Source organism: Dermacentor silvarum, chromosome 1 (genome assembly GCF_013339745.2).
Source record: "Dermacentor silvarum isolate Dsil-2018 chromosome 1, BIME_Dsil_1.4, whole genome shotgun sequence".
NCBI lineage: Eukaryota > Metazoa > Arthropoda > Arachnida > Ixodida > Ixodidae > Dermacentor > Dermacentor silvarum.
This window is the reverse complement of record NC_051154.1, coordinates 144,220,951-144,248,279: the sequence shown is the minus strand read 5'-3', so window position 1 is coordinate 144,248,279 and position 27,329 is coordinate 144,220,951. Positions and strand designations below refer to the sequence as shown.

The following is a 27,329-nucleotide window of genomic DNA, read 5'->3' as shown; positions in this document are numbered from 1 at the left end:
AACGCCAAACCACTCCGGCCAAAGCAAGCACCCTCCGAATGCTCCTCAAACCGCCAGACCAAAATCATCGAACAAAGCATTTTCCGAGATCTGGCTACGCTAACAAAACAAAACAACAACAAAAAAAAAATACCGAACAACACGAGACACGTATCTGAGAGAGAAATTCGAGATACGGACCTCTTTTTTTATTTTTATTTTTTTGTCAATGCGTGAGGGTTATAATCAAATCAGAATTGCTTTGTAAGCGATTCTTAACCGTAATGCAAGCGGGTTGGCAAAGATCAAGGTTGCCGAAGATGACTTAATTTTGCCCCCGAAAGCCATGACGCAAAGGCTGAACGCAGCTAATCTGTGCGCCTGGGCGCCACTTCGCAAAAGTACGGAATTAAACCCGACAACTGTCACCGCATAAAGAAATAGCCCTCCACTTAGTGCTGTCAAAATGCGCTCGGCAAAACGAGCACCACATTTTAAAGCACAGAAGCGGTCCTAACAAAAAAACAAACAAAAAACAAATACTAAAACTCGCACGAACTACATGAAAGCAAAGGTGAATCAAAATTATACACTGACACAACTAACGCGTACAATACAAAACAAGTCATAATCTAAATTAAGCATTTAGTCTTTGTCTAGCCTAGGTAAACGTAAAAACAACAAAACGTGAAAACACTGACGCTTTCTCTAATTGAGCGTTCAGCAATCAGGTCTCACTAGAAAATTTAACAACAAACTAAAAGAAGTGTCTCGCGAACGAAAGAGACCAGAGCATCAAACAAGCGCTCTTCTTAACACATCCAACCTTTCATAGGCTCAACACGCGACTGAACTTTAACGCAACGAAACAAACAAAACAAAATTATTACTAAAAAGACATAATAAAATCGGCTTTCAAGGTGGTATGCTCTTAATCGCTAGGTGTGCGCAAACACGTCGTTTCAGACGCGCTCGAGAGGGTCTCCCATCCTCGGGTCTACGCGTAGCCCAGTCGCGACACAAGAAGAAACAAGAGCTGCAAGCACCGGCGACTTTCGACCCGCGGCCAACAAATACTGGGAGAGCGGCGCATTCACGGACCCGCGTGCGCGCTGTCCCTTTGACCGCTGGGCAGTCGCCTTTCTTTCCCCCAGAAAGGGAGAGGCCATTGCAGCAGACTATCGAGCATACCCGACGCTTCGCTACGTTGTTCTGCTTACAATGCCTTGACACCACTAAGAACTGGCGGCATTTGCGACGTCTGAGTTCATGTGCAAATCTTTCTCTTGCGACGCGCCTCACGCCTATTCTAGATTTCAGCAGCCGCCTAAGCTTCGGGTTCACCCTACTCCGCTTTTTCCTAACGGCTTGGCTGTTGGAGCGCTTGACCTGGCCCGTATCGCCGCCCGAGTCCGACTTTCTCGGCTTGCGCCTTCGTCGTTTGCCCTCGGCGCGGCTCGCAAAGCTCGCGGTCTCGGCACTCGTACTCGCAGGTGCCCTGCCTTCTCGTCGCAACGACATTGCTCCGGTCGGCAGAACCAAGCTAGCCTCGTGGTCGTCGCTAGATGTCTGTACCTCTAACAGAACATAACTGCATCCGACGCCCTCTGAGCTAGCCGGCTTGCCCTGCGGTCTATCGTTGACTAGCCTGAGTTTGTCGCTGCCATCAAAAGGGCGCAGAATTTCTCCCTGACCTTGGTCGTCGGCCACAATTTCCAAAGCGGCTTCTTTAGACGGCGAAACAACAACGTGGTCCCGCTCGTCTATAAGCGTGTGCACCAATGGCACCATAGCATTTCCCATGCGTACCGAGCTAGTAGCCATTTCAAAAGTTGGTCTGTCCTTGACAAGCTCGGCATTGTCGCTATCATCTTGGCCTTCACAGTCGGCCTGACTTACAGCATCAAAATGCCTCAACAAAGCGTCCTTAGCCTCATCGTAGTCCCGATTCTCCTCATCAAGTAGGCGTTCCAAAACACACGAGTGTTTACGAGGAAGCAACAGGATCAACCGCTCAGACCAGAGGTCCCGGTTGACACCTTCTTTCTCGCAAACCTTTTCAAAGTCCGCAAGAAAAGTAACAATGCTCTCGCCTGCCTTGAAATTATGAAGATGGTATCGCGCTGTGCGCCATGCCCATGTTTGAATTTCTCGACGGCGCTCTAGCCTTGCCCCCTCCTCCGGACTTACGTGCTCCTTCGCCTCTAACTCGCGCCTCTCACGTCTAACGCGTTCCTTTGCCTCGAGCTTTCGCTCCACAATCATTTCCCAAGCCTCTTCGGCTTCCTCGGTCGTCACGTCCTCCGCTCGCATCACGTCGAGAATCGCTTTCCTTGCTTTTTCGGAGCCGGCGGAAATGCCCAACTCCTCGCAAATTTGAATGAGGTCCTGAACTTGGAATTCCTCCATCGCGATCTCGTTCCTCGTGTTGCTTGCCCACAAAATTTACCCTTACCTTAAACTAGAATCGACTATTCAAGGAAGGTAAATTCGTAATGTTAGCCTACCAAAACAACAAAACTCTACTAACATCTGCCTGTGCTAGAGAGGTCTGGCGACAAGAAAAGCAAACATCGGGCACTCACCCAGCCAAAGTGGTTGACGCCGGTCGATCTGGTAGCTGCCATCGAGCGGTGTAGCAGGCGTCTTCGCTCCTCGTATCTCGCAGCTTGCCATCCGCTGTTCAGATACTGGTTCGCCAATCCCATAGCTGCCATCCACTATTGCGACTCGGGGTTGGGGACGAGAGACTGAGTCTTGAAGCAGGCGAAAAGGAGACGAAAGCTTTATACACTATGTACAAATATGTACAGATATAGCAGGACTAGCAGGTAATAGCTGGTAATAGCTGCCATTAGCTGGGGATAGCTGGTCAAAGCAGTAAGAGCTGGTAAGAGCGCACCAGACCGACGGGGCGGCCGGTAGCGACTCTCTGGCTTAACAATGGGCCGGTTCCTCCTTAAATCCCCTTGGCGGCGGCTCCTCGTCGACAGGAGCCAGAGGGGACGGTTGCTGACGTCGCCCGCGCCGTATTGTGTCGTCGAGTCCCCTTGGCGACTCGTCGACAGGACCCAGACGGGCGGTTTCTGGCGTCACCCACGTCGTATTCTTCTTTCCACGGGGGGGGAAGACCTGGTGCCGCGGCAAAGATGGGTGCTTTTTGAAGTCTCCCCGCGCGTTGAATTCTTGATTTGTCGCGCAGAGGTGGGAGCTCCCGTCGCCTCGATCATAGGCACGAAGCACGGCACAACAATGTGCACACTGAGACAAAGGGGTTAAGGGACATCGTAGGAGAGGACTACTGATTGATTTTCACCACCTGCAGTTCTAGAGTGTGCACCGAGACTCTCAGTATACAAGTGTTCTTGCCTCCTGCCCCTTTCGAATTTTGATCCTGCTTCATTTTTTATGATTTTGTGCTTTGCTGCAGAATGCTATAGCAGTTCAAGTCACTACAGCAGGCGTCTTCTGAGACTAACCCACTTTGTGAAATTCTCATGTTTGGAATTCGCCTAATACATACATCTGCAGTGAAAGGTAATTATTTATTGGGCTCACTTAAAAAAACAAGAATGTCCTATGTGCCAACAGAGAGATGGTGTAGATGGGTGACATGCTTAAATGACAAGTGACGTCATATTCCAATTTAGAGGAGCTGAATTGGAATAGAGGACCTAATTAAATAGTTAGTTTAACTTTTATGGATTAGTGAAGTGATTTGACTGCTGTCATTCTTGCAAATTCTGCCCAGTATACTCTAAAATCGTGGTGTATAGGGCTATGTTTTCATTTGTTTTGTGGTGTTAGAGATTTAAACATCTGCAAACTACAGATACACAACTTTTTCTCAAACAAAAGCTACCATAGTATTGGGATTCAATACTGGCTCCTCCCCCCCCCCCCCCCCCCCACCTTTTTTTTTGCCTTTATGTGAATGGAGTCGCCTCTACACTTTTTTTACTACAGGTATCTTGCTGTGCCAGTTTTCTGCCCAGCCAAATCGTGCAGCTGTTCTCATGGCACTCTTGCATGTGGCAGAAGGTATAGGAAAAAGAATAGCATGTTCCGCTTGTTGCCACCACTTCCAGCAAATTCGTTCATCAGGAGGATGTGGATCGGAACACATTTGGCTTGCCAAGAACATGGCTGTCCAGCCACATTCCATAATGTTACTCTATTCTCGGTCTCGTGTGTTTCTTTTTTTTTTTTATGCAGTGCCATTGAATGCCAAATTTGTGGGCATGGCTTAGGAGTCGGCAATAGCCGAACACTATCATCATTTTGCTTATGAATGTCTGATCATGCCAATAAGGGCTGTCACTGCATCTGTTATATAGCATGAATTATTTTATCTTACATGCTATTTGAGAATAATCATGATAAAAAGCAGTTATGAGGTTTGGTGGATCTTGGTTAAGTCAATGAATGAAAAGTTGTAGTGACTATTGAAACTGTTTATATGATGTATGTGAGGCAGGGGTATTTCATTGTAAAGACATTTTGTGTGCAAAAGTCATGCTATGCTTAGTTCTCCAGAATTGTGAAAGCCAGTATAAAAAAAAAAAACTGTTTTATTAACATATTGCAGTTTTAGAACGTGATATTGGACATGGGCAAGTCTTTGTTGTGAAGTCTTTAACAAGACCCTCTAAACATAGTGTTATGTAGCAGATACAGTGATAAAAATTTTGAAGGTGCCAGGCATGAAGATAGCTTGCATGGGACGTTACAGATTACACATTATAGCATTATTACAGATGGATATAACCCGGAAATAAATGAGGTGGGTTTTGTTGGGCTCAAAATGGCTGCTGCAATGATGTCTCTACAAGCTGTCCTTATACTTAGTAAAGTGTGCAATAGCTTTACAAGCATAGCTACGAGGAACGACAAACACCTACAGACAAGAGCAGTACTAGAAGTGCACAGTATGCCACATAGCAACATACAGTACAGTGGGGCGATATGAGAAAAGAAAGTAAAATGCAAGCTTAGTCTGCATTTTAATTTTTTGTCTCATATTGAAGTCATTGAAGAATTACTGATCAGTCGAGCTAGTGCAGCAAATCATTGGCCTATGTTTTTGTCTTGTTTTGGTTATCCTATATTTTATTTCCTTCATAATAAACAATTTACTAAGGTGCCTTTTGTGCTATGTAGATTCCATCACCATCACTATTTTATTATTATTATTACTATTATTATTTTTATTATTATTATATTTTGACTGTCCTACTGCTGACCAAAACTTTTATTGCAAGAGACAATTCCAGATTCCTGGTAAAGTAAAAGCCGATTTTATTTGGTCATATTTATTCACATCATGTTGTAGGCAATAAAACCATTCCCAAAATTTAATTGCCTTATTTCATTATTGACAGTATCCTTCTCCTTCTCTCTCTCTCTCTCTCTCTCTCAAATTTGCACTATTTTGACACGCAACTTCATGTGCTTGGGTACTTGTCTAAGTGGTGTTTGTTTTGTTCAGTGTCTTCAGAGAAGCTATAGTGCTGTACATTGGAGCATTTCTGGAGTTAATAGCAGTTTTTTATTGCATAAGCACTCTATGCAAAAGTGAATTCTTCAAGTTGTGAATGTGCTTACTCTTTCTTGAAGGACAGGGCACCACATCGTACTGCAGGCCATGTAGCCTGCAGTACGATGTAAATAGATAAAAATAAATAAATAATCGAGTTGGAAGTTCATCGCGCAAGACATTGTCAAGAAAGTAATAGGGAAACCCTATGCATGCGCTATTTCGTTAACCGCAGAGCCGCTCCTTACGCTGACGGGGTTGTTGGGTGCCCTAGTGGTCCTAGTCTCATTATTAAGCTAGCCAGCTAAAGCCGCCTTCCGCAACTAGCAACACTAGACTCTCCATCGTTCTCCTCGGCGTCAGTCGCTCGGCATTGCTTAGGCCTACGGTCAGTCATGGGTTTAAAAGCAAGGAGCGCTAGCGCAAAAAGTATCTTTAAGTACTTTGAATGTAGTGCACAGCCGAAGTGACGCTGGGTATTTTGTTGATACTACAGAGCAATGCAGAGTGCGAGCGGCAATTTAACATCGTGAAAAATACGAGGACGCAGTGCCGCTCGTCCAAGACGCTGGGAAACGTCAACCTCGCAAAATGTAAAGAAATGGAATTTCTTACAATCAGTCATTATCTGAAGAATTTCTGAACACCCGCCGTGGTTGCTTAGTGGCTTTGGCATTGCGCTGCTAAGCATGAGTTCGCGGGATCAAATCTCGGCCGTGGCGGCTGCTGCATTTAATTGGGGGCAAGATGCAAAAACGCCAGTGTGCCGTCCATTGGGTGCACGTTAAAGAACCCCAGGTGGTCGAAATTAAGCCGGTGTTCCCCACTACGGCGTGCCTCATAATCAGATGGTGGTTGTGGGACGTAAGACCCGAGAATTTAATTAAATTTTAAATACTTTTTAAGGCAAAATTAAGCAATAACAAAATGCTTGCAAAAGTGAGACCTTGATGTTCATATGGTCATTTGTATATGTGTAAATAAACTTGTAATGAAGTTCGGCTGGGAGTACTTGAAAATATCGACACTGGGGGGGAGTTGTGTAACCGACTGACCTCTCCCCCCCGGTCGGAAGATCTCCCGGATTTAGTTTCTCCAAACTTGGCAGGTATGTAGTTGTATACCACAGGTGGCGGTTAGTCATGGGTGTGATGGAGTAGAACCACATGCTTTAACTTTAGGAATGTTTTCTGTTAGCTCAGCCACTAGGTGAACTTGCTTCGTTTTAGAAATTGCCAATTGGTGTAGTTTGGAGAGAAGTGTGGCAGAAACCTTTAAAGTTGTCAGTGCATGGGTACTTGGAGATAAACTGCATTGGAGATAAACTCCCGGGGCAATTGTAATCTCAACTTCGAGTTGGTGAATTTGATAAAGAACGTGCCATTTCCTGCTGACGATTGCTTCTGGAAACTGTTACACTTGTGTTCATGCAGTCCGATTTTCTCTCGGTGGTCCTGGCCTGCGGCCTGTCATTAAATCATTTGAAGACTACGATACATTTTCTCTTGTTTCTGTACCTTGGCCTTCAAGGATAGTTCAATTGGTGCGTGAGGTACTGCCTAGAAATTCTGAACATCTGAGATCGTATCACAAAAGAAGTATTTACGCTGGAACTACTCATAAGAGGAGATGACAGCCAGTTGTGATGTCGGACATATTAGCAAAGGCAGCTAGCCAATAGCAAACAGCACTTCCGAATGAAAGGCTCTATGAAATCGGTCCCTGATTGTTTTCCCGCTCTGCAACAACGCAGCGAACTATGACCTTGAAAATTGGCGTGCTGTGCAGTGCAGGTAACACTGGATAAACAAACTAAGTCGATAACAAAGCACTGTCTGTGAGGGTGCCTTAATGCCAGCATAAAATTATCCCGACAACACAATTGGTTAAGTAGGCAGGGGCTTTTAGTCTTGTTGGCGATATAAACTAATGTAGCTCTTCGAGAAGGACGCAGCGCACCTCGTCGCCTCTCGCCTCGCCTCACCAGCAGGCCACAGGCAACATTGGATTAAATTTTGCATTTATCTCATGCGAAAGCGTTAAAAAGCCCATTGAGCGATAAAAGCCGGCGGCGTTTGTAGCAGCGAAACTTCCCAGCGTCACGGTCCCCAGATAAAACAAGTTTAAAACTTCTTTTAAGGGACCTTAGCTGGCTCGGGCCTCGACGGAGCAGAATGGACGAAAGGAAACACCTGCTGCCGCTGTGTTGGGGCATCGCCGCAACGGCACGTCATCCTCGCTTTCGCTCTCGGAAGCCTGTGTTATCAGCGCGTTTCCTGTCCGCGCAAGCTTTCGCCTGTCCGCGCAAACGCGCCAAGCGTCTCAACGCGCTCGCTCGCACGCAAGGAGATCATAACTTGGACCGGTCAGCGGCATTCAATTGGACTTTAATGTTTTCGCATTCACAACTCGTAAGTACTTAGGTGCCCTCGGATTTTCTCCCCCCCCTCCTCCCTTTTTGTTTAATGGCTGATTATTCACGGTATAATAAATTGATACCCAGAAACCTATGTGCCAACTTTTTCTATTACAAATACTAATGCCTCACAAAGTGACGTTTGAAGTTTTCGATATGGTACACATAAATTGGCTGCCAGAGTGGAGACGAGCGCAATAATTTGACTTTGCCGAAATACCTTGAAACGCTGCGTATGTAGGTCGCAGTGTGCACAAAATTGGTGAACTTAATAGGGCCACGAATCATCATCATCATCAGCCTATATTTATGTCCACTGCAGGACGAAGGCCTCTCCCTGCGATCTCCAATTACCCCTGTCTTGCGCTAGCGTATTCCAACTTGCGCCTGCGAATTTTCTAACCTCATCATCCCACCTGACTTTCTGCCGTCCTCGACTGCGCTTCCCTTCTCTTGGTATCCATTCTGTAACCCTAATGGTCCACCGGTTATCCATCCTACGCATTACATGGCCTGCCCAGCTCCATTTCTTCCGCTTAATGTCAACTAGAATATCGTCTACCCCCGTTTGTTCTCTGATCCACACCGCTCTCTTCCTGTCTCTTAACGTTACTCCTAAGATTTTTCGTTCCATTGCTCTTTGTGCGGTCCTTAACTTGTTCTCGAGCTTCTTTGTTAACCTCCGTTAACGAATATCGCGCGCCAAATCGAACTGGCGTAATCGCGTTCGCGTTAACAGAGAATTCCATCCCCACTCGTTGAAAACCACCGAGTTGTAGGCTCTCAGCCACGACTCGAAGGACCGCATTGTCATCCAAACAAGTTCGTATCTCTCGAGGAAAAAATAGGTGGATAGCAAAATCTCGGTTGTCGCAAGGGATTGTGGGGTATGGCGCATTCTGCTACAACTTCCGGTTCGAGACCACGACGCCGTCTATGCCTCCGTCACTTCATGCCCATGCTTCACGCGCTTGGTCTTTTATAAACTGCGGCACTTTGGTGAAAAACCACGATGCAAGCACCGCTGGGCAGTTCCAAATGGTAGATGTGAGCTATCGCTCCTTCGTACTTATGTTGGCGCCCTTAGACTCGTGTATTTTTAGGTGGCAGACATTTCATGCCCTAACCTGTTTGTGTCGCGTCTAATAGTCGTATAACGTTTATCTGGCGATTTGATGGTCGAGCGGATATAAACGTTCGTTAACTTAGAAGTAGTTTTTAAGAAGTGGTAAGTCAACCTAATAAGTGGCTGTTGGTAACGCTTTCCATAACAAACGGTACAGTCGATCGCTTCGTCCGCTGTTTTGTCTGCAGCGGTGCCCAGCGCGCGCCATGTCGTCGGCTGCTGTGCCTTCGCAGTCTCCCGTTCTTTCTCAAGAGACGCATGTCATGCATAACTGCAGAGAGAAAGCACTGATTTGAGTATCTGAAAAGTGCACGAATTATTTTGAGGTTACCTCTCCTCCCTCTTTCGTGCAGCCTCAGTTGCCTTTTCGTTGTGCCGGAATGAAGACGGCACGTAATCAATGTGCTGAGGATCCTTGCTGGGTGCACCTGTGTGTATATTTAACTGATTGTTAAAAAGGGGGTATTTGTACTAGAACGTCAGTAGACGAAGTTGTTCGCCAAAACACTTGCCTGTGGCGAAATGATCTTCGCATATTCTGGCTCCTACGTTCTGTACCCACAGCTCGCCGTTCACGGTCGCTCGTTTGACGGCAACTGCCCATTTACGTTTGTGCGCTTCATTCCATGAAAACGCAACATTTTTTTTTTCCTTTCACGGAAGAGTTCGCGCCCCCTAATGCCGAGCAGCCAACCATAATCACGTTGCTGAAACGTGTTTTCTTCGCGAACTGCGGGAAATCGCACTGCAGAAACTGCAGAAACTGCTGACAAGGCTGAACGAAGCAACGGAAGCGCTAACCCTCGAACCGGAAGTCGCTAGCTGACGACATCGTCATTTTGCTGTCCACCTATTGTCGTCCACTGTAGCAGAATGCTGCGAGGTAGCCTTTTCAGTTTCCTCAAAAAGAGCACTTCGGAGTTGGTCATATTCGTCGTTTTCCGAAGGTCGAATCAGGACAACTGCCTTCCCTAGCCTGTCGCATGCATCTGAGCCAAGCAGAAAGCCAGCGGATGGCAACACAAGGTTGAATTAGTTGCGAGTCACTAGAATTAGTCTATGCAAGAACGACGGCGACCGGGCAGCGTGAAATGTTAGAGAGCATTCCGTATCGAGAAGGCGCTGTCGCGTGTTGCAGCAACCGTTCCAAAGTCCAAAGTAAAAGAAGATAAGCTAAAGACGAAGTAGTGGAAATGTTCGTTTTTTTGTTGTTTTTTTATAGCATTTTCCAAGGTGTGCACGCGCGTGTGCGTTAACCAGGGGGGATTCCGAACAGCGACAACGCGATGGATCTCCCGTATCAACATGCGCGGATCAACTCGTCGTGAACCAGTGAATTCCGCCCCTGTTTTTGAAGCAGAGGTACAAATTTGCGATTGCATTTTCTAGGTTACCAATTTCTGAAAGCCCTTGTAAAATATCAAAGCATGCAATCTAAATTCTGCGTGCTACAGTCACTAGAATTTAACGTTTTCTCTTAAATGCATCAAATTTTATGCAAATCGGTCCAGCGGTTGCCTTTTAAAAGCATTTCTGCGTTTTGCATGTACTTGGATAGTGTTGCGAATGGTGATGGTCCGTGGGTCCATCAAGGTTCCATGTGTGGTGCCGTGCCAGGTGCCAAGAGGAGGAGATATCCAGGGAGATTAGAAAACTGTTTTATATACACTGTACATGGTATATTACAAGATGGGCTCCATGATATTGGAGCCGTCTACGTGCTAACATCTTTGCATGTGGTAGCGTTTACATCTCCGAGCGTTCTCCATGGTCGAGCGTGCTCTACATCGTCAAGCCTCAAGCGTCGCTACATGGTGAAGCGTCTCTCACAACACTCAAGTCCCCTGTTTTATCCCTTTCGTTTCCCTCTTTCACTCGACGAGGGAACACACTGTAGTTCTTTTAGCCAATCAGCATCTTGGATCAGGTGGCCATATCCCGCACGTGATGTGTCGTCGTTTCCCGCCGGGCTCCGCCTCCAATCTTGTTAGGTCGCCCCCGAACACAGGCAGCGGTTGACACCTTGGGAACCGAACGTTGATGTCGTTCCCCCGGGATTGCCAGACGCGGGCCCCTTTCAAGATTCGCCTCTCCATAGTGGTCAGTTCGCGGAACCAGGTAGGGCGGTGGCTGTCTCGAAAGGCAGCAGTCGGCGTAGCGTCGTCGTGGTTCGGGCGGCGCTGGTAATTCACGGGACCGCACCAAGGGGCGACGCTGCTGTTTAGCCACGCATGAGGTAGCCCGGAGACCAACTGCTAATCCCTCAGTCCCAGGTGACAATTCTCGGCCGCGAGAAAGGGCGCCAGGTTGGCGCGTCTGAGTCGGCGCCGGCCTCCTTTGTCCCGAGGGACCGCCAGACACAACAATAGGCGGCATCGGAGTTAAGGCGCTATGAAAATGGTAAATTTGGAGGAAGAAAATCGGTCAGTCGATCGAACGAGGGATGAAATGAATTACACAAATGCAACGATTGACAAAATTTAGAGGTTATCGCTTTCTGTGTACCCTCGTAGCGGGTCACTTTTTTTAGTATAATGTGTGCTGCTTGCGTAATAATTGGCATTCTTAGTTTTCATTTAAAGCAGTTAACGCTTGGATAAAGCGGCGGATGTCACATGCTTTACGCCTAAATGAAGAGGTTCCTAATGCTTTTATTTATGTGAGAAAGGGCTGAAAGAGATAAGAGAACAGGGAAATTGGAGAGATGCTAAATTGGGTATACAATGATAGTAATTGGAGTCAGGTGCAGATCCAGTTTTTTTTTTTTTTTTTTTTTTTCAGGTCGGACTTTGAGATGTTCACTGATGATCATCCTCATAATAACGCACGCACGCACGCACGCACGCACGCACGCACGCGCACACGCACGCGCGCACACACACACACACACACACACACACACACGCACGCACGCGCGCACACACACACACACACACACACACACACACACACACACACACACACACACACACACACACACACACACACACACACACACACACACACACACACACACACGCACACGCACACGCACACACACACACACACACACACACACACACACACACAAGACGAAAGAGTACGATTCAAAATCAGGAATTGTGTGGTACTTGCACACAACTCTTACCCGCAACGCCGACGCCGCTGAGCGTGGAACTCGAAATTTTGTTCGTCATATCGAAAACTAGGGTCGAAAAAAAAAAAAAAAGAAAGATATAGGGAAAAAAGAGTGTGGTAGGTGAAGAACTGATGAATTGAGGGGATATGGGGAAAGTAAACACTGTAATCTTTTATCTCAGTTTATATAGGCTTCTTTTCAAATATTTCTTCGGGAATATTGATCCCTGTCACAATATATTCCTCAAAATCACACTCGTTCCTGCGAATTGCTCGGGGCCCGTATTCTGTAACGTTCCAATTCTTTTTCATTATTATTACGCGTCGCACCGAGTCGCTCATCTTGAGTCAATGGCGACAGGAATGGAAAATGAAATGAGTTATTAGGAAATACGGCCCAATGAAAGAGGGGTTTCAGTGCCCCTTGACAAATAGGGAAGATTAAAAGCCAATTCCTTGTGATGGCTCTCAGGTAGGCTTACATTTTATAATAATTCGAAGTTGTAATTAGAAAGATTGGGCAATATAATAAACTCTTTAACCAATGTAATCGGACGAAGGATCATATTGGAGAATCGAAGACCGTCGTTCGAAGCGCTCATAACCGCTTCTAGACTTGCAAAATATTAACGCTGCTAATTTCCTCGGTGTAATGTACTCCGGCCAATTTCGCCTAGGAAGACAGAAAGTGGAGGGAGGGGGCCAGGATGGTGTTGTCGCACTTCGTTTTATGCGAGGCGAGGTATCCTGGCACACACAAACTTCGGGTTGGGGGAGGGGGAGGGAGTGACTCTAGGGGGTACGTGCTTGGTGCGCCCCCTTTGGCTACACCCCTGCTTGCCACTGTGTCTGCCGCATGCTCCACCAGCGGAGCATCTGCACTTCGCAGCGGGACCGCACGTTTTTTTGGCGAGGATGTTTACAGAAAGCGCGCGTCCGTACGGGAAGAGGTAGCGAAAAGGAAGAGCGCCACGTGTTGTGCGCAATAAATCGTGCGGCGACATTGAAACGCGCCCACGACCCCTCGTATATGCTCTTTCTAGCAGGGCGCGGGCGTCATCGCCGAGTGTGGGTGAAATTGGCGCGTTGGTTGCGGCTTGCATCACCAGCCACGTGAGGTTTATAAATAACACCATTGGCACCGGGAGATTTTTGCCTCGGGCTGTGTGTATGCATTGGGCACGACGGTGACCTGATGGGAGAACTTTCTGAGGAGTCTGCAGTTGTGTGCTTTGCGTAAAGGGGGAGGGGGGGGGAAGAAAAAAAACACGTTTCGCTCATTTTGATTCACCGAGGCAGCCCGGAAGAAGTAAATAAAACATCTCCATTTGGACAGTTATTAAATAAAGCACCGTATTGGAAAGTGAAATTCCTTGCTCGATCTACCGCATTTGCAAAAGCTCAAATACCACTCCGTGAGTGCCTGAAACTTTCTGTGGACCATACAGGTCACGGTGGTGGTACAGGCGGCCCTCTGCAGCATGGATCGCGCTCTGGCCCCGGGATAAATTTACCCCGATGTAAATTGTAGAATCGACAACTGAGCGTAAGTGCCAACATACGTCACTCCATGCAGCTATGCACGCAGCGAAGCCGCTGACCAAGATATAACGTGCTATACAAACCCGTTGGGTTTGCTTGCGGCAAAAGCATCGCTGCTGCTATTGTTGACATTTCATAGTGCAGGTGCACAGAAATGTGTAGTTCACGGCTTTGAAGCGTGGAAGTTCTTTATGCTCTATGAAAAAACTTTCGAAATAATAATAATGATAATAATTATGTAATTGGCACGCCGTATGCTGTATTTTCCCGGACTGCCTCGACTTACAGCAAAATGGCGAACTAAGCAGATGCCTTCGAATGACTATGGCGCTAACGCTTGGCAACTGGATGGTAATGCACCACTGAGCTTGCGGACGGCTTGCGGGTAGCGGATAACGTTGGCGTATATCAGATTTTGTGGCTTGACGGGTTCAAATAGTAAACTATGCAACAGTACGGCCACCGCTGAGCGCACGTTTCAGTAAGGATTCCCTTCTCGTGCAACAGCGCTTTTTGTAGCGGTTCGCAAACGGTGCTGGCCGATCGCGTTCGTCCGCCCATCACGCTTTCTATTAGGCCTGCACTGATTGCTGGATAATTAAAAGCCGGATCGAAACGAAACTTTGCAGGAATGCGCAGGGCGTTGTGTATTTTGTGGTGAAATTATGAACATATGACCTCGTTTTGTGAGTCACAAGTCAAATTAAAATAAAACATCCACCTGGGCGCGCCTAAAAATAAATCTTGTAAAGGCACGTACACACTAGCGGAATAAACGCACGCGGAGCTCCGCCGGCGACAAAACGCAGCTGCGGCAGGGCGACAAAACGCAGCTGCGGCAGGGCGGCCGCACCAACCGGCGGCGCGCCGCTGCGGCAGTCACGTACTCGCTATAGTACGTACGCAGTCACGTAGCATATACTCCTCCCCCCTTCTCGAACTAAAATCTCGAACTATCGGTCAGCTCCGCGTGCAGACGATAGTGCGAAACGAGTTTCCGGTTGACACCGGACGCGAGTACGAAACGAGCGGTCGGGCGGGTCCGCATGAAACCAGTTTCCCGCGCACGTCACGGAAGCGGTCGCTCTCATTGGTCTCCTTCATGGAGCGATCTCTCCCGCGGCAAGAAAAAAATGTCACAGTTTCGCCCTAAGGGCGAAGCAATGAATGCGATAGCAACACAGCAATGTCATACGAAGTAAGGTGAGCGGCTTTGGTAGCAATATGAATTGTAGTAAACATGAGCTGATTAAGTAAGCAGGTGTGCTGCGGCGTAAGTAGACCGACATGAAGAGAGACTCGATGACCACGAGAAGGCGCGTGTGAAACGGTGGTGTTGATGAGAAGCGCTGCCCGTGGGCAGCGCGTGCGAAGGGACACACCTGTAGCGCTGCACTGCCGATCCGGGCAGCATTGCATGTGTAGCGTGCGTTGGAAAATGTGGCCCGACTATTACTAACTGTGGTGTGAGCGCGCACAAACAAACATGAATAGATCACACTGAATGACTGCAGACAACGACTGTCAAAACGCTGGCAGCAAGCGCATATACGCCAGCGGGCGAAGGTACGTTCGGTCTATCGCTTCAACGGAAACTGAGCGGCGAATGCACAGCGCATAAAGGTCAGAGCCGTCTGGAGATAAGAGACGGTGCGAGCAAGCGACGAGCGCGGTTGTTGGCAGAGTAGAAATGCGCCCCCCCCCCCCCCCCCGCTCCCTCCGGCGCTCGCTTCCCGCTTCCTTGCTTGCGCGTGGAAGATTGAGTGCGTTCGCTCTCCGTGACAGCGTGCGTCCCCGCACGCTTCCGCTCGGGCATACGGCGCGCGGCGAAGATTTTATCTATACGGAACCTCACGGCGACGACGACGGCGACGCCGACGGCAGAAATCCGGTGGAAGTGTCCATATAATTGCTATCGCAATAAAACCTGCTTCGCGGCTGCTTTCGCGGCGCGCGTCTTTCCGCCGGCGGCGCGCCACGCGCGTTTTGCCGCTAGTGTGCACGCGCCTTTCGTCTACTGTCGCACATATCTCCCCGAGGGTCGGCAATGTCTCCTAGCAATACCGCGTCATCTGCGGGCTGATTTATGCGCATCGTTTCATACTGATCCCCAATTTGCACACGGTGCTGTGTGTCGCGAATAACGAAGTGATGCGCCTGCCGCCGCAGAGTCCTAGATGTCGTAACAGTCAAAACGATCAGCGAGAAACTCCAAAAGCGAAGAAATCCACTGGTCTTTGCTCTGCTCAGAGCGCATGTCATCGATGGAAAGTGCTGACAGGACAAAGTTGAGGGGGCAAAGACGAGAGAGCGTCGGCATCGGTGTGCTTGCGTCCAGAGACCCGGATGTCGTACTCTTGCAAACGGAGCGCCCAGCGTGCGAGGCGGCCAGAGGGTTCTTTCAATCAGGAGAGCCAGCACAGCACATGGTGGTCCGTGGCTATACATCAAATGGGCGGCCGTATAAATAAGGTCGAAATTTCGTAAGGGCCCAGAGTATGGCTAAACACTCCTTTTCTGTAACAGAGTAGTTTAGCTCCGACTTTCAGCGTGCGGCTAGCATAAACAACGACGTATTCCTCAATACCACGTTTGCGTTCGGCAAGAACCGCCCCAAGGCCGACTCCACATAGCATCTGTATGGACTTCAGTTGGGGCAGCGGGGTCAAAATGTCGCAGAATAGGAGAGGTGAGCAGATGGCGAAGGGTCGTGAACGCGTCATCGCATGCTTTCGACCAGGCGGATAGGGCGTTGTCTCCAGCCAGCAATTGAGTCTAAGGGGTGATGATCAAAGCGAAGTTCTTCACAAAGCGGCGAAAATAGGAGCAGAGGCCGACGAAACTGCGTAGTGTAACACAGTAACTGCGTAACTCTGACACAGCACAATGACGACAGACACTGTGGTCGGGTTTCGGGCGACCAACATCTGGAAGGCGTCGTCCTCAATTCCCTTGACATGCCTGATCTGGCCGGCTTCTGGCATCGTTGCGTCGACTCTGTTGTACAGATTAACGACGTCTTCGATGTAGCTGGTGAAATTCTCACCTGGTTGCTGGGCGCGTCCGCGCAGGCATTTTTTGGCCTGAAGTTTACGGACAGCAGGACGGCAAAATACTTCCGTGCAGTTGGTCTTGAACGCCTACCATGTCAGGATGTCGGATTCGTGGTTACGATAGCACAAATGCGCAACGTTGCTCAAGTAGAAAATTACGTTGTTGAGCTTTGCCGTATCGTCCCAGCGGTTGTGCGCGCTGACTCTTTCGTAAGAGGCGAGCCAGTTCTCGACGTCGTGATCACCGGTACCCGCGAAAATCGCAGGATCCCGCTGACGCTGCACGCCAGGACAGATGACAGGTGGTGCCGTGGCTGCAGCTTGTTGGGCTGGATCGTCAGGCATGGTTCGAGAAGGCTGGGCGGGATCGTCCGGCATGGGCCGAGATGGTTGAATGGTTCGGCGTCGAAGTTCCAGCGTTGATGGAGTGGTACCCCGCACCTCCAACAAATGTCAAGGTGTTTATTGACAGGTTACGCAAGGATTGAGAGGTCGAACTCGGTGCGAGCAGTCAGGACCGGCCCCGTGCGTAAAGCGCTGGTGATGCGCCTGACTGACCGGCACTTCGTTGTATTTCATACGCTGGAGATGCGCCTGGCTAACCAGCACTTCTTCGTTACAATATATATATATATATATATATATATATATATATATATATATATATATATATATAATGTCACGAGCAATGGCGAAGACAAAGACGTAGTGGGGCTAGGTCAGAGCCTCTCCTGTCGGACTGAAAACCTGCTGGAACCTGTGCGCTCTGTGCAGTCTTGACTAGACAAGTGCTAGCCGTTTACTGTTAAATAAATACTCCCCCTAACGTCTTTTTGGTGGAGGTTGCGGGATCTATTCCACCCGGCCCTGGATCTTCGGAGCGGACGCCATGCACGTTTTTCCCGCCTCCATGGCCGAAGACAGTACGCAGTCATCGCAGCCCGCGCCCGCGGCTCCGGCAACCGTGGTCCTTTCGCATCCCCTCGATAACAGACTTCATCCATGTGGCCGATGAACAACGTAGAGATCCATCGTTGCTCTCTCTTATTGACCGTCTGCAATCCGGCACCCTCGACCCTTCACTCAACATGTTCTTGCTTCAGGATAACGTTCTTTACCGCCGCAACATGCACCCCGACGGCGCAGAACTGCTCGTTGTCCCGCATCATCTGCGCAAGGATGTCCTCGTCCAGTTTCATGACGCCCCCACTTTCGGGCACTTAGGCGTCTCCGGAACTTATGATCGCATACGACGACGTTTTTTTTCTGGAAGGGCTTTTATCGGTCCGTTTGCCGTTATGTAACATCTTGTGACCTGTGTCAGCGTCGCATGAAACCTGCGACTCAATCTGCTGGTCTCCTTCACCCAATTGACGTTCCAACCGAGCCGTTTTATCGAGTGGGCCTGGACTTGCTCGGTCCCTTTCCAATTTCCACGAAAGGCAACAAATGGATTGCAGACGCTACGGATTATACCACTCGATATGCAATTACTCGAGCGTTGCCAACTAGCTGCGCCACAGACGTAGCCGACTTCCTACTGTACGACGTCATCCTCCAACACAGTGCTCCACGTCACCTACTCACAGATCGAGGTCGCTGCTTTCTGTCTCGTGTGGTTGACGATCTACTTCGATCATATGCTACTCATCGCAACTTCATCACCTCGTATCGCCCTCAAACCAATGGACTCACCGAACGCCTAAACCGTACACTGACCGATATGCTTTCCATGTACGTTTCCGATGACCACCACGATTGGGACGTTGCGCTTCCGTTCGTCACATTTGCTTACAACTCATCGCGTCATGAAACTGCCGGCTACTCACCCTTCTATCTTCTCTTTGGACGCCATCCCTTACTACCCTTTGACACCTTGCTCCCTTCTGATCCGACCTCCACGTCCACGACTTCCTATGCGCAAGATGCCATCACTTGTGCGCTCGGCTCTCGTCATCGCAGACCGCACAAAAGTCCATCTACGATCGTCGACACCGGGATACTAATTTTCCACCGGGCTCTCTCGTCCTTCTCTGGCTCCCATCTCGTCGTGTCGGCCTCTGTGAAAAGTTAATGTCGCGGTACGTCGGGCCCTACCGCGTGCTGCGCCAGGTGACTCCTGTCACTTATGAGATATCTCCCGCTGCATACACCTCATCGACTGCCACACCACGAAGTGACATCGTACATGTTTCCCGCTTCAAGCGTTACAACTGTGATAACCCATTTTGACCACAACAAGCACCTGGACGGTACTTCACCGGCCGGGGATAATGTCACGAGCAATGGCGAAGACAAAGACGTTGTAGTGGGGCTAGGTCAGAGCCTTTCCTGTCGGACAAGCGCTAGCCGTTTACTGTTAATACTCCCCGTAACAATATATATATATATATATATATATATATATATATATATATATATATATATATATATATATATATAATGAAATAAATGCTCACATGTTTAACAACAAAAATACTATTATTTTACTGACGTTTCGGCCGGTGGTCCGGCCTTCATCGGAGTGAATGAGAATACACAAGACGTTCGTTCCCAAGGTGTCGGAAAGTCACGTGGAAAGGACATGTGGCTCCAAACAAAGTGTAAGGGAAAAAGATATATAAATAAAAATAAACAACTAAAACACACGTTTTTTTTTTTTTCGTTTTTTGAACGAGGAAAAAAAAAAAAGAGTCGTTTCCGTGGTGGCGGAAGGGAAAAAAAAAAAAGAAAAAAAAAACATGTGGGTGGCTGTGATGAGCCGCTCCTAAGGCAGCACTTTCCCCAGTCTCGAGGCACCACCATCGTTTAAGATAAAAAGACGACATTCTACCGCAGACATGCCGTGCGAAGGCGGCATGCGACACAATAGCGGCTCCAGAGTGAAAAAGAAAGAGGATATGCGGACGTGTCAGCACGAAGCAAGACCGTTTTACATGCGTCGCGGTTAGACTAGAAGGAATTTACTTTCGGCTATAACCACATTGTTCTAATCAGAAGGCAGGCACGCGAGTTTCCCGGTGTTTTCATTAATACCCGAGGCGGTGGTATTAAACTTATGGATTAGATAGGACTCGCGAATTTCCCGGTCGTGGTGTGAGCGAAAGCCTGATTCCAATATTTTCGTTTTTAAGTCATTGAAAGAGTGACCGGGAATGTTTACATGTTTGGATACGGGAATCTTGTTAAATATAAGTGCTGGGCACCTTTGTTATCGATTAAAACTCGATAATTCCTGATTCTTGCACCCCGATCAAGTTTTATGAAAATCAGGTTAAACCCGATTTCCCCCCGAAGTTCGCCCCCTTTTGTGAACGATAATAATATATGCAAGAGTTCAAAAACTAATAAACGCTGCCCGACTTGAGTGAATAAGTGGTCAAGATATATTGTTATTATGATATTGATAGTATTAATAAATAAATAATAAAGATATTAATAGTATGGTATATGCATTTCTTTCGCTTAAAGGGCACCAGACCACTAGCGAATTTCGGTTATACGCTGGAAGTTGTTACGTGCCCCCTAAGGAGTGTTCTACCACAAGAAGTTTTCTAATTAAAAATATTTGAAGTGCCGCGAATCCATGATTTCAGGAGGCGAGCGTCACCGCCAACATAGAGACACTCTGCGCTTACCCCCGTCTAGCCTCCGCAAGCGAAATTCCCTGTGTTCTCCCATACCGGAGCCGGAGGATCGCATGAGGAATACGTCACGGGCCCCGCCTGTTTTCTTTTTTTCTCTCTCTATCTCTCGCGTTTTTCTGAGGGCGCAGTTCCGGTGACGTTATCGCGCGCGGGCTGTTGCGTTTGTCTCATTTCGCGCAGCGCACGATTTAGCGCGCTCTGCACGAGAACACCTGATTAGCGGCACGTATAAGTCAGTGCCAAAGTCACGAGCACCGAGTCAGACGCAAGCACGATCGCGCATTTGAACCCAGTAGAAAATAGCAGATAGTTCCGTTTTCTGCACGCGCGACTGCACGACGTTGGAACAAGCAGGCGAAACGGAATGACGCCCCTATTGGTACGGCAGGGAGTAAAACAAAGACTCGCAGGCATTCGGTTTGTAGGTTTTATTATTTCTCTAAACTTTAAATCGTCTATTGAAGCAACCGATCAAGCAAATAATTGATGCTGCCTTGAATAATTATCGAAGTCACATGCCACTGTGAGTGACGTCACGGCACTGTGAAATACGTAGGCGCACTTGTGCGACTGACGTCGTCTCTCCAGCTGGGAGCGCGGCGTCCGCGAGAAAAGCGCACGGTGTTTGGTTTGAAATTTCAACTCTTTTTCGCGGCGCGTAGCGGTGCAATGCTTTGCAGACACGATCATTAGGCCTTGAGTGAACTAAAGTTTCTTGCTCGTTGCTTTTTTTTTTTTTTTTTTTTTAGTAGTCGTGTAACGGCGCATCGCATTTCCCCCACGTCGCAGGCTTGTAAACGACGGTAATGCGCTAGTAGCGAACTCAGCGTTGACGTTGCTCTGCATCGCGAACGGTAACAGTGACGTTGAGAGGACGTTTGCCCAACTGTACGTCGAAGGAAGGGTGGCTAGTTGGTATTTCATTAATTTTGTTGCAAGAGCGTATAACGGGAACCAGTAATACAGGACGACAACAGACAAAGACGAAATTAAGGCCCTGCTAGTCTAAAATGGACACTCTAATTAGTTTGACTAATTATGCTTTACGGCACATATTGCTGTTTACAAATTGTAGCCGGCAAGACATATTCACTTGGAACGAATTCTCAGGGTGACAGCAGTTTCGAGATATTCATTCCCTAAGTGTGCGCGCCAAAAACTCATTGGCGTTCCAGATATTTTTGTTCTTCAATGCTTAAAACGGCGTTTTGTTATAAAAGTGGAGTAACAGTGCATTTTTACCGCAAGTATAATGGCGCATATCACGAAACCGCTGCCATCCTTAGAATTCGTTCCAAGTGGTCATGCCTTGCAAGCTCACCTGGTACAATTTGTAGATTGCATTATGTGCCATGAATTAATTAGTTTAAAAACGTTATTAGGTACATTTTTCTAAATGGTAAATTATGCATACTTATTGTACAAGTAATGTCCGCCTGTTCGAGTAATCCAGCTCAAGTATGTTAATTGTGCTATCTGACAGAAGCATGAGCCCGCATAGTCATAAAAAGATATGAGCCTTTTCGAAAGTACATACCTTCGCTTGTTGACCAGACACCAATCGCCCTTCGCTGTCGTCACTGCCTGCCACCCACCCTGGCTGCAGCTTTTCACGGATCGTATCGCGCAATGAGACCATTCTAGATTCTCTCCCGTCAGTATTCCCAGAACACCACCATCCTTCTTGATCCCTGGAATAGCGAAGATGTCATGCGTTTCATCTTTTGGCCTCAGGCAACTTATCTCGTTTCATATTTCTATAGTGTACGCCGGTACTGTGCGCGTATAATAGCGACGGGCCTGTTACGACATCTGCCTCATACTGCGACTTCCGTCATCCCTCAACTGGTAATCGCTCGTCGGTTTAAAATATACAATATGTCAACATCAACCGCCGCAGAAATTGTTGGAAACCGAGAGGCAGTTCTGTCATTCCTAGCCGTTTGGCAGTAAAAAAAAAAAGGAAAAAAAGAAAGAAAAAAACGCGTAAACACGGCCGCCGCGATCACTCACTTGGCTCACTTGGCGATTTCTTGGTAGCTATTGACCCCCTTTTCGCGGCGATTCCGTGGTTGCTGCCATGTTTGATCACGTGGTGACGCGTCCATTGCTTGCCTGAACTGCCTCCGCTGCCTCCGTGTTTACAATGGATGTTTATGACGCCGGTGCGGCTCAGCAAACCTCTGTTTCGGGAGATATCGTAGACGGTGACTGGGTGGACGACACGAAGCTTTGGCCACAGCTTCAGAGGACATGTACGTAAAAGCGCTTTCGGAGCTGATGAGGCAATGTCTAAACGGCGCGAGCAGCGTATATGGTGCTTAATTGTTCTAAAAGCGAGGCTAAACTGTATTCAAGCTATCCTAACTTTCCGCTCATGAATTGAATCAGGATTATCATGTTTTATTGCGATAGCAATTATATGGACACTTCAACCGGATTTCTGCCGTCGTCGTCGCCGTCGCCGTGAGGTTCCCTATAGATAAAATCTTCACCGCGCGCCGTATGCCCGAGCGGAAGCGTGCGGGGACGCGCGCTATCACGGAGAGCGAACGCACTCATCTCCCACGCGCAAGCAAGGAAGCAGGAAGCCAGCGCCGGAGGGAGCGGGGGGGGGGGGGGGGGGACTCTGCCAACAACTGCGCTCGTCGCTCGTCCGCACCGTCTCTTATCTCCACACGGCTCTGACCTTTATGCGCCGTGCATTCGCCGCTCAGTTTCCGTTGAAGCGATAGACCGCACGTACCTTCGCCCGCGGCGGCGTATGCTTGCTGCCAGCGTTTTGACAGTCGTTGTCTGCAGTCATTCAGTGCGATCTATTCGTGTTGTTTGTGCGCGCTCACACCACGCTGGTTCATTCAGTTAGTAATAGTCGGGCCACATTTTATTGCGATAGCAATTATATGGACACTTCCACCGGATTTCTGCCGTCGGCGTCGCCGTCGCCGTGAGGTTCCGTATAGATAAAATCTTCACCGCGCGCCGTATGCCCGAGCGGAAGCGTGCGGGGACGCGCGCTATCACGGAGAGCGAACGCACTCATCTCCCACGCGCAAGCAAGGAAGCAGGAAGCCAGCGCCGGAGGGAGCGGGGGGGGGGGGGGGACTCTGCCAACAACTGCGCTCGTCGCTCGTCCGCACCGTCTCTTATCTCCACACGGCTCTGACCTTTATGCGCCGTGCATTCGCCGCTCAGTTTCCGTTGAAGCGATAGACCGCACGTACCTTCGCCCGCGGCGGCGTATGCTTGCTGCCAGCGTTTTGACAGTCGTTGTCTGCAGTCATTCAGTGCGATCTATTCGTGTTTGTTTGTGCGCGCTCACACCACGCTGGTTCATTCAGTTAGTAATAGTCGGGCCACATTTTATTGCGATAGCAATTATATGGACACTTCCACCGGATTTCTGCCGTCGGCGTCGCCGTCGCCGTGAGGTTCCGTATAGATAAAATCTTCGCCGCGCGCCGTATGCCCGAGCGGAAGCGTGCGGGGACGCACGCTGTCACGGAGAGCGAACGCACTCATCTCCCGCGCGCAAGCAAGGAAGCAGGAAGCGAGCGCCGGAGGGAGCGGGGGGGGGGGGGCATTTCTACTCTGCCAACAACCGCGCTCGTCGCTCGCTCGCACCGTCTCTTATCTCCACACGGCTCTGACCTTCATGCGCTGTGCATTCGCCGCTCAGTTTCCATTGAAGCGATAGACCGCTGCGGCGTATATGCGCTTGCTGCCAGGGTTTTGAAAGTCGTTGTCTGCAGTCATTCAGTGTGATCTATTCATGTTTGTTTGTGCGCGCTCACACCACCGTTCGTAATAGTCGGGCCACATTTTCCAACGCACGCTACACATGCAATGCTGCCCGGATCGGCAGTGCAGCGCTACAGGTGTGTCCCTTCGCACGCGCTGCCCACGGGAAGCGCTTCTCACCAACACCACCGTTTCACACGCGCCTTCTCGTGGTCATCGAGTCTCTCTTCATGTCGGTCTACTTACGCCGCAGCACACCTGCTTACTTAATCAGCTCATGTTTACTACAATTCACATTGCTACCAAAGCCGCTCACCTTACTTCGTATGACATTGCTGTGTTGCTATCGCATTCATTGCTTCGCCCTTAGGGCGAAACTGTGACATTTTTTCTCTTCGATCTTTGTTTGGCAAATATTTTGAAGCAGCGGCTTGTGACGTTTATGACTCAGTAATGTTCCTCGGTGCGGTCACTATCTGATTATATTCTGCCTAATCGCTCACGGGTGTGCTCAGTTCCGTTAAATTTGTTCTTGTTACGCACAAGGCTTGAAAACGTAGCTGTTGTGTACATGGTGATCATCATCATCAGCCTATATTTTATGTCCACTGCAGGACGAAGGCCTCTCCCTGCGATCTCCAATTACCCCTGTCTTGAGCTAGCTGATTCAAATTAGCGCCTGCAAATGTCCTAACTTCATCACCCCACCTAGTTTTCTGCCGTCCTCGACTGCGCTTCCCTTCTCTTGGTATCCATTCTATAACTCTAATGGTCAACCGGTTATCCATCCTACGCATTACATGGCCTGCCCACTTCCATTTTTTCCTCTTAATATCAACTAGAATATCGGCTATCCCCGTTTGCTCTCTGATCCACACCGCTCTCTTCCCGTCTCTTAAAGTTAGGCCTAACATTTTTCGTTTCATCGCTCTTTGTGTGGTCCTTAACTTGTTCTAGAGATTCTTTGTTAACCTCCAAGTTTCTGCCCCATATGTTAGCACCGGTAGAATGCAATGATTGTACTTTTCTTTTCAACGGCAGTGGTAAGCTCCCAGTCAGGATTTGGCAATGCGTGCCGTATGCACTCCAACCCAATTTTATTCAGTAAATTCCCTTCTCATGATCAGGGTCCCCTGTGAGTAATTGACCTAGAGAAACATACTCGTTTACAGACTCTAGAGGCTGTCTGGCGATGCTGAATTCTTGTTACCTTGCCAGGGTATTGAACATTATCTTTGTCTTCTGCATATTGATCTTCAATCCCACTCTTACACTTTCTCGGTTAAGGTCCTCAATCATTTGTTCTAATTCGTCCCCAATATTGCTGAATAGGACAATGTCATCTGCAAACCGAAGGTTGCTGAGATCTTCGCCGTTGATCCTCACTCCTAAGCCTTCCCAGTCTAAGAGCTTGAATACTTCTTCTAAGCATGCAGTGAATAGCATTGGAGAGATTGCGTCTCCTTGCCTGACCCCTTTCTTAATAGGTAACTTTATACTTTTCTTGTGGAGAACCAAGGCAGCTATGGAATCCTTGTAGATATTCGCCAAGATATTCACGTATGCCTCCTGTACTCCTTGACCACGCAATGCCTCTATGACTGCTGGTATCTCTACTGAATCAAACGCCTTTTCATAATCTATGAAAGCCATATAGAGAGGTTGATTGTACTCCGCAGATTTCTCGATTACCTGATTGCTGACATGGATATGATCCATCGTAGAATATCCCTTCCTGAAGCCAGCATGTTCTCTTGGTTGACTGAAGTCAAGTGTTACCCTGATTCTATTGGAAATTATCTTGAATATTTTGTACAATACTGAAAGCAGGCTAATGGGTCTATAATTCTTCAATTCTTCTATAATTGTTCAATAATTCTTCAACATTTCTTTAACAAATCCTCAACATTGTAATACCTTGTAGCAAAGACGTATTATCGCTAGTAACTCCCTTACTCCTGTGAACCGTCACGAAAAATTCAGCTTCGACCATTCGTGCGCTATCGGTGTAGTACCGTCATTTATTGTGCGTATATAGTGCGCATATATTCAAGTGTGCGCCCATTCACTTTTTCTTGACACGTTGCCGAAAGAGTCGGCGTAAGTTTCCGTGCCAGTTGGGGTAGATGTGTGTAAATACTGTGCGCGAAACCTACTACGAGAGGAAGCGGCGCTACTCCCTTTGTCATTGTTTAACGAGTGGTACTCACTCTAGCGGACGTTCCGGGGCTGAAGGCCTTTCTTTGAAGGATATCGATACAACGCTGGCGGATGAGCAAATTTCTGTAACCTCGAGGAAAGCCGTACATCTCGAAGGGCCAGTAACACGTCCGGACAGTTGCAGCATCGGTCCGCAAACTTTGCCACGCAGATCCGTTCCATTCCTTTGTATGCCAGTCACTATTTTAGCAGCTAACTATGCAGCCAACTACTGCACCCGTCTTCAATCCAGCATGATTGGAGCACAATCGAAAACTCAGTTGCATTTCCAACAGCTGATCGCACAGAACCAAGGTAGAAGCGGTAATGGTTTCGTATTCGTGCGTGGTGGCTGAGGCGACGTATGGCGCGCCGCCGGAAGAGCCATCTTGTTTTTCTAGAACAAACTGTTCCGCGAAAATGGTCAGTACTATAGGCTGCGATGATGCGAAACGTTTACGCTCAGTCTACGAATATTTTGTATGTTTATGTGGACTACATTTTCTTCTTCCACTGGAGGGAAAAGCCGCAGAGGACGCCTGTTTCCAACACCTTGGTGCCCGTAACACACTTATTGAAGCATTGATGCCCGATGTGTTAGGACGGTATCTCCGGAGTGGTCGCAGTGGTCGATATCGTTTTGGAACAGATTTTCATCCGAAGGTCCGCACATACCATATGCACTCTGTATGAGAGTCTGTAGTGCTTCAGGAACTGTTTCCTCTAGACACTGTCAACCTCGGTTTTGGGTTTGTCTAGCGCAGTGAGTTCGCGAATCTCTTACCGATCTTGGCTGCAACTTCTGGATGACCACCTGGTGGATCTTAGCACACCGCGACCCACGTGTATGCGCTGCACGAACGGCCGTCGACAGCTGCGCTCGCGTTCCGGTCGGCAGTCTCGCGTCGCCCGTCGGCGGCTGCGCGCCGGTCTCTCCTCCGCGGCTATTTTTAAAGGGTGGACCATGGCGCCG

The 27,329-nt window shown here is 48.4% G+C and overlaps 1 protein-coding gene and 1 long non-coding RNA gene across 3 annotated transcripts in view; one reads left to right on the top strand and one right to left on the bottom strand.

The window, feature by feature from the left end:
- Positions 1-27,329, top strand: part of LOC119436181 (ubiquitin carboxyl-terminal hydrolase CYLD) — a 138,313-nt gene that overhangs the window by 12,415 nt on the left and 98,569 nt on the right. The gene's annotated exons all lie outside the window — the stretch shown is intronic.
- The window catches only part of LOC125940237 (uncharacterized), a 148,665-nt gene that overhangs the window by 70,232 nt on the left and 51,104 nt on the right, over positions 1-27,329 (bottom strand). Inside the window, exon 2 of the long non-coding RNA XR_007463462.1 lies at positions 21,954-22,107. This is a non-coding gene — a long non-coding RNA (uncharacterized LOC125940237). The remainder of the gene's footprint in view (positions 1-21,953; positions 22,108-27,329) is intronic.